Source organism: Hirundo rustica, chromosome 16 (assembly GCF_015227805.2).
Source record: "Hirundo rustica isolate bHirRus1 chromosome 16, bHirRus1.pri.v3, whole genome shotgun sequence".
Taxonomy (NCBI): domain Eukaryota; kingdom Metazoa; phylum Chordata; class Aves; order Passeriformes; family Hirundinidae; genus Hirundo; species Hirundo rustica.
The window spans coordinates 162,085-170,557 of NC_053465.1; the positions used below are offsets into that span (position 1 = coordinate 162,085).

Genomic DNA, 8,473 nt, shown 5'->3' on the forward strand with positions numbered 1-8,473 from the left:
CATGCTGACGTATCTTAGATACCAGGGCACCATGTCTGTCATGATTCATACCACTTTTAACTGATGTCACATTATTTTGATGAAACAAAATACTGTGTCTACAGCCGCATGCATACAACTTGATCTAAGTATTCAAATACATGCACAAATACTGAGTATTTAACATCACATGCAGTCTGGGGTTTTGACTTTTTTTTAATCCACTGGAAAATATTTAAGTAAGCTTTTCCTCCAAAACAGGGTTGGCAAGAAAGAAGTCAATACACAAGACTTAAAAAAAAAAAAAAAAAAAAAAAAAAAAAAAAAAAAAAAAAAAAAAAGTCATGTGGGTTAAGAAAAAACCCAAAACATTAAGTTTTAATGACTTTGACCAGCACCTAAATAACATACGTAAGTATTTTGTCTCAATACAGTCTCTTATGAACAACATACCTCAGCAGCAGCTCTATCATGAGAAGTCCAATAGTCCAAACACTGCAAGAATTGGCAACACTAAATAAACATTTAGAACTTGTTTGTACCCAACAGATTTGCATCAGTTGCACTAAAGAAGGTTCTGAAAGACTGAATCAATTATCAAGAATTCTATATAATGTATTTCAAACCAGTGGGGTTGATTTTTTTTTTAAGTAGATTGATCTTAAGGCCTTGAAACAGGATTAAATAGAATTTAAAAAAAAAAAAATAGATTAAAGCAACAACTTCAAAACCTTTAATTCTCTGCAGTAACATTTTTATTACAAGTGTGTAGCTTTCCTAAAATTCAGAGACATATAGTACTCACATTAATAACTTATAAACCTAACACTTTTCTTCACTTCATGCAGAGCTACAGAAATGCAGCTCATGAGTTCTCTTGCCAAAACTTGCATCAATATAAGAATTGGGGGGGGGGGCGGGGGAAATCAGTGTTTAACAAAATTCCATTCCATACTATTCAGTCTAGCTTCATAATCACATGAATGTACAATTTCTACAGCACAGGGTTTCTAGAGCAGATGATGTAAATTAGACATCAGAAGAATCACCAAGCAAATCATCTCCCAACACAATATGGTTTCCACACCATATGGTTTAGTGTCATTGTCTGAAATCAGTTTTTCCCCCATCCTCCAACAGATGATGTGGAATGTTCAGTAAAAGCTAAAATTTATAGCCAGCTAAATGTTATTATGCTCCTGAGACATCTTTTACAATACAGTAGTAAATCAACCCATTAAAGACTTCCTGGGAAATTAGTCTATTAAATGCCTCAGCTCTATGCCTACTAAGAGACAAAGAAATCCTTACCCTACCCCAGCTTAACACAACAACCTTCACAATATACAAACACATTCATAGGTCATCAGATAAGCAAGTCTAAATGCTGCTTCTGAATACAAAGTTTACACAGGACTTAGAATATAGTTTTAAATTAACAAGTCTTACTGGTTTTTTAAACTAAGTCCCAATCATTAAGTGTTTTCTTTCATTGGAAATGGTATCTTTCAACCTGCCACCTTTCTAACATTTTTTTTTTCTTTTTCAGCTGTCTTTTTTTCCAAAACAATCTTATCCTGATCACACTTACACACATATCTTCAAGTTAGTTCCCTTCTCTTCGTATCACCTTACTGATCCATACTCAACAAAGAGCTCAAAACTGCAAACTACCACGCAGAAGAAAGCTTCAAGAATCTTTGAAAAGCGCAATCCAAACATAAATTGCCAAGAATTGCTGAAAGAGTAGTACAGGTTCAATTTAGGGAAAACATACATTTATAGGCAAAGAAATACCATCAAGGGTTACTAACTGTGACATGTAAACCCAGTATAACTTGTAGAATTGCTTCTCAGTATCATACCTCTTTACATCTGTATTCTTCTTACATGCTAAAGTGCCTATTATCAGCTGCAACAAGAGACAAAACACTGAGCTTGACAGGTCTCTGTAACTGCCTTGGTGTGAGAATAAGAATACTGGATTAGGCCAGGGTGTTACTTACCTGCAGTGGCCCAGCACTATCCTTACTTTTGAGATTCTTAAACAGGTATATTTTAAGTAGACCAATAAAACACACACAAAGTTATTTTCCAATTTCTGCTGATACAAACTCAGGTACTCCAGTGTACTTCAAAATATGTTTTCACCATCTTCAGTACATGCATGATAACATTGCTTATAAACCCACCGCCAAATAAAGTCTCGAAACAGATATGCAACATCCTTGGCCTATTCAGTATGGTAGAAACTGATAAAGTTGTGCCCCCCAACTACATAAACATGAAGATAGCTAGGAAAGTAGATCTCTCTCTTCTTTTTTTGTCATTTAAAGAGACTAACTACTTGGAAATTGTCACACAAGTTTTTCTAAAAAAGGAAAAGACAAATCACAGTACTCAAGTAGAAGTCTGACAGATCAGAAGAATTTGCAGCAAACTGCATTGTACTGGAAGGGATTTTTAGCTCAGCCTGGCATCTTCTACAACTTACCATTAATAGGATTACTGTAATATCATTATTAAATCCTACTTCAGAAATAAAACAAGTTCCTATCTACACTAAATAATTTCATCTTGGAACTCCATTCGAGGCTCCTACCACAAAGAACAGCTGACATCTTCTGCAGAGGTTTCCACTTGAAGTACAGTAACTTCTCTGTGGTTTCTACAGAATACACGCTAACAAAGGAAAGAAGATAATACAGAAAAAGTTTAACATTTTTTTCTTTAATGACAGATAATATAATAGAAAAAGTAAAGTTAGACTATTTCCTTCAGAACACAGTGCAACACTGGAGATACATTTAACCAAGAGGAATCACACACTCTCCCTAAGGCTACTGTAAAACAGAAACAATCTGGGATCAAAGGTTCAAAGGAAGCTACTTCCCCAGTTGATGATCTTCCCTTCCATGTCACCCCAGTACAGAAGATGAATACAACAAACAGTTTGAATATACTGTTTTGCAGTATCAGGGTCTATTCTAGGTTATAACCTTTCTAGAGGTAGCAGGAGATCACTAAAAGGTAAATTAATTTACAGAGGACAATATTTTTGCCTTTCACGGCCCCCCGGCCCATGTCCCCACAGATGATGATTCACTTCTTCTGATTGATTCCTCTACTGGAAACATTTCTTCAGCTTGTCAGAATAGTGAAGTACAGGACTACACAATACAATTTTCTGGGAAGCTGACATACACGCAAACATTTCATTTTAATTGACTTGAACTTAATAAGCTTAGTTTGTGTTGTGCAAAATAAAACTAGATGGTTAATTTTCTCACAGCTTATAAAAAAAGGGGTAGGAAATAGAAATCAAGAGTATAAAAACTGGTATGTTGTGGTTCAGTATATTAAAATCCTGATCTGCTAATTGTGAGACTTTTCTCACCAGAAAATAAAAATTAAGACTATGATCAAGAGTCAAATTAACCAAGTCACTGAGATAAATCCAGAGATTTTTTTAAAAAACTCAGACCAGACGTTTGAAAGACATTTAACTGTCCTTACCTATGATGCTTTCAAATTTTATTTTAGGTTTGGTTTGGGTGTTTTTTTTTTTTTAATTCAAAAGCACAAAATTTGAAAAATTTGTTTAATACTACACCATATAACTACACTGCAGTCCTTAGGATTAGTGACCTATGTGCTAGAAACCAGTGCCAACAAGATATTTAAGTTCATGTTGCTATGCACACATGTCTATAAGGATAATCAGCACACTGGAAAATTCTGACCTTGGTTTAGGTTTGTTTTAAATCAAAACCACTTTGCAACAGTGGTTTCCAATGGATGTCAGATGCTCAACACCAACCATCTTGTTCTAAGAGGCTGCCTATAGTATGTTTATTTAGTAATGCAGAATGGCATCTAACTACACACTAGCTGATGAGGATGAAACTGCTTAGGATACAATAACATGTAAATCAAGAGCTCAAATTTAGTGTTAATAGCTTCTCTGCTCCTGATATAAAATTTCCTTACTGCGTAGTCCCCATTAAATTTCTTCACACCTGTAATTAAACCAAGGGACTAACTTAGCTTTATCCACCACAGTAGTCATGGAATACTTTTGATAGTTACAAGTTAAATCTTCCAGTAATTCTTAATCTTTTTTAAATTAAATATAACTGTTCTTTTAATTGCTTGTAATGTCTCCATTCCTGCAGACTGGCAAAAAAAAATCAAGGTATCTGAAAATTATTTTAGTAATTTTGAAAATTACTAACTATCAAGGCTGCCTGGTTCTTTTCAAACTGCAGCCATATTACAAGATAAAAGCACGATGAACTCACAGTTTAGTTTTATTGTTTGATAGCACAGAAACTTCAGCTGTACTTTTAATGACACTGGCTGAAATATAATACTGTCACACTTTAGAATGTTGGTGCAGAAGCTATAAAATATACTTTAAATTGTACTAGGTAATAAGCTACTCTAAATTCATCACATTGTTGAAGCCTTTACATTCTGTAGCTAGTGACGTTAGTTCTCCAACGTGACACTACAAATCCTTACTCTGCTAAAGACAGGAAGGGTAAAAGTCATAAGGATTATCTGAAACTAGATTAAGCCTTTCCCTAAAGCCTTCCCTAAATCCATGGTTAATGCATTCACCAATTAAACACATAAGATAGTATTACATGTAGCCATCTGATGGTAAAGGACTTAACAAGTGACCTAAAACCATTATAAATGAAAATGTAAGACACTACCAAAATTTTCCAGAAGATTACAAGAGGAGCAAATTGAGACTACAACACTTTTCTACAGTGGAGTGCTGGACTACTTGCCTAACAAAACCAGGACAAAACCCAATTCAACATCAGTGCCTGAACAAAAGGAAGACACCAACACATGTATTAAGTACGTAAAACAGTCTCCAGCTTTTTTTACAGAGGTGAAAATGAATCCTCCATTGCTTAGAGGGGAACATTTTTGTCTTGCCATAGAAGAATTTCCAAAAGAATATTTACATTTTTCTACAACCTGCAATTTTCTCATTTGTCAGGGCCCAAAGACCTTTACTGCACACAGAATGTTTGCAAATATTTAATCATCATTTTACCAAACAAATGTCGCAGTTTGAATTAAAAAATCAATTAATATTGCTGATGCTGCTAATTTAACACCATTAATGTCATACTGTTAACAGCTACAGAACCCACAGGATCTTGTATTGTATCTAAGGTTGGCTCGTTGCAAGTCTGCTCTCCAGCAGACAGCACTGAGAAGATAACCCATGCAAATATCACAGGCAAGGTAATGCAATAAAATTTTTAATGAGTGCTTTGATCTTACAGTTAGACTATCCGATGTGTGACTAAAGACCGACCATTAGACAGAGATTTAGATGTACTAATTAGAACTCATTTATCTACTCTTACAGATGCCTCCACTTTCATCAGTGTGCTATGATCTGGAGCAGTTGGAAGACCCCCAACTGAACCACAGACACCATTGCGTCATGATACTGCTAGATATCCAACAAGAGATGAAGATTTACCCAGTGAATTAGAAGGCAGAAGACACATTGCAGTGTTGTCTTTGATGGCAACCAGTGTCTCACACTTCTGTATGCGCAACTAAGTTACATTTGGTGAAGTAATTTGTCTCTGCACATATTATCTATGAGAAAAAGCTTTCTAAGAGCAGAAACATATAATTTTTCTCTAAACCACTCAAGTCTTCCACACTGACTACTTCTCCCTCTGATAAAGAATGGATGACATAAAGGAGTCCAGTTATTTAGGAAGTCCTTCAAATGATGCTGTACTGTAATATAAGGGAAAATAAAAAAATAAGTACTAGTCTTCTAATCATGCGCCTACAAAGTATTTGTTGTTGAAGTAATGAAACTTCACTTCTTAGGATTTGGGTACCTTAACTTTCTTTAGAAGCAAGCTGCAATTTCCCAGACTGCATATTTCAGCCACAGAAGTAAAATGTATGAGTTTAGGATTCTTATATTAAAATTACAAAAACAGAGCAAAACCCTACTCTAAAGCACATTCCTGTCCTTTTTGATTTGTGTTCTTTCTGTTCACAGAAAGGCAGAAACTCTGGGGTAACATGCAGGGATAACATTGCAAAAAAAAGATGCATAAAGAACTTCACACCATTAGCACATCAACAGCAAAGACAGAATCCAGAAGAAAAATATTAAAACTATAAGCAGACCTAAGAAAATCTATATAACAGGTCAATTGATCAGAACATCCAGACACCAAAAACCTGTAAGGTATTTTCATTATTCCATTTCCAGACTGAAAACAACATCCACTTCTGACACAACTCAGCATCTAATTTTTAGGTGCACAATCTCCCTTTCCCAAATACTCCTCAAAATCACGAGTTCTTATACACAGCAATTTAATATACTAAGCTGCAGAGTCATAATCAATGACTCAGTTACGGAGATCATCAGAACTGTCAGATCACAGTAGAAACACACTGTTTACAAGGCTTCCTACCTCACCGAACAGTAATTCAAAGTTTCCACTGACTGCTGCCTAAGTTTTTAGTACAGCACGTTATTTGCCACTGCCTAACAGACTGACCATGGGCAAGTCACTTCCCCCGCATCTCAGCTCCCCACCTGACAGCCCGTCCTCCGCTCCACACCGAGCGCCGAGACCGAAACTCGGTAATTACTCACTACAAGCGGCTCTGCATCGATGAAGCTGGAATAAAGGGAGAGGGGGAACGGGGCTTTCCCCTCACCTACAGGTGATAAAAATTCCCGCGGCATGGATTCCGTCTTCCACCCGGGGAAGAATCCCCCCAGCCCTTCCCCATTTCCCAGGCGCACCGGTTAGACCGGAGAGGAGGCAGCTCCGGCTCCCGGCCCCGAGCGCCCTCAGGGCCTCGCGCCCTCAGGGCCTCGCGCCCTCAGGGCCTCGCGCCCTCAGGGCCTCGCGCCCCGCCGCCGCCGCAGTCCCGGGGGCCCCGGCCGACTGCGCGCGGATGAGGCGCCACTCGCAGTCCCGCCGGGCGGACACTCACGGGCGCTGGAGCCGTGAGAGGCGATCAACGTTCCGGAGCGGAGGTGGTCTCGGCACCCCGGAGGGAGGCGAGCGAGCTGAGGGCGCTGCGCTCCCGCCGCGGAGCCGCCACTGCGGCGCGACCGCCCTTTCCCGCGCCGCTGGCCAACGCAGGCCGCACCAGGACCCGGGAGCCGGCTTGAATCATCTGTTGCGAGGCGCCTCCCCCAGCCCTTTGCCGGGGGCTCCCGCCCACGCGCAGCCGAGGAGGGGGAGGCCTGCGGGGAGCCTGCAGCCCCTGCAGGGCGCGCGTCACCCTGGGCATCTCCGGGGCTGGGGCCGTGCCGCGCCTCCTTTCGCCCCCTAAGAATCGCCCCGTACCAGGGCCGGCGCTTCTCTCTTAGCGCTCGGCTCCCCTCACGGCGGGCTGGGCGTTCGCCTGGACAGCCGCCTCAGGAGTGCCAGGTGGGGCAGCGAGAGGGACGGGGATGCCAGGGAGCAAGATCTGCATATGGGACTTCTCCTCTGGTGGGCAGGCGATAAAGTCCCGACCTGATAAAATTTTTGCACTTCCCAGCCAATAGCTGGAATTTTCCACGTGGAATGTTTCACGGAGAAATCGGTCTCGTCCTGCTTCAGTGTCAGAAACAGGGCTAAAATCTGTCTGTGTTTAGATTTAGACACCTCTTGTAAGCAAGCTCTCCCAAAACAGTCAAGTCTCTTTCACTATTTAGCGGGTTTGAGTTTTAGCCTTTCACGTTCCCAGACGGAGGGTTTTCCCCACAAACATGAGGACCATCTATGTGCCCAGTCCTTTATTTTGGGTCTCCACTCCAGACAACAGTAGTTGAGATACAGTGCAGGTGTAGAATTTCACAATAGCAGAGCAATAGTTCTGTATTATTGATACCATTCTGTATAGTTTCGTATTAATTTCCTTGTTACAGACCTTTCTCTGATCATGCTTTTTAACCAGGTGCCTATGTTTCCTGTTGATCCTGCAGAGAAAATACAGGGACTGAGACACTAGCTTTATTCCAGCAGGTTCTAGAGTAATATTTTTAGGAAGTCATGTCAAGAAAAAGATGCAAATTTATCTCAAATTGCAACAACTTAAAGTTAAGAAAATAATCTTGAGATTCATGCTGTGTGAAGGAAAAAAGGTGCATTTCTTTAATGGGTTAACAACACAAGTTCTAATTTTGTATTTTTAATATATTTTTGAAACTCTAAAATTCTTGTTTCTCACTAGAACAGTATCAAATTACACATTTAAAACCAGAGTATGGGCCAGTCACAATTTGCAGGACTTGAGGATTTGATGTAGAGTCAGATTTATGATGGGGTGAATGTCAAAGGGTCAAAATAAGCTCGATAGTCTTGCATTTAAATTAATCATAAATTAAATTAATCATACATCCTTTTATTATTAAAAAAATATTATTCCTGGAAGCCAACCAGCTGTATTTTTATACTAATTCTGTTATGACATAGCTTGTGAGTGG

At 39.4% G+C, this 8,473-nt stretch overlaps 1 protein-coding gene across 5 annotated transcripts in view; it reads right to left on the bottom strand.

Annotated features, from left to right (window-relative positions):
- The window catches only part of SULF2 (sulfatase 2), an 87,684-nt gene extending 80,560 nt beyond the window's left edge, over positions 1–7,124 (bottom strand). For 2 of the 5 annotated variants that reach the window (XM_040079881.2, XM_040079882.2), the window contains exon 1: positions 6,991–7,097. The gene's annotated coding sequence lies outside the window, so the exon portion shown is untranslated. Of the gene's footprint in view, positions 1–6,990 lie in introns of all 5 variants that reach the window. The other 3 variants (XM_040079879.2, XM_040079880.2, XM_040079884.2) reach the window with 2 other exon arrangements.
- Positions 7,125–8,473: the final 1,349 nt, after the last annotated feature.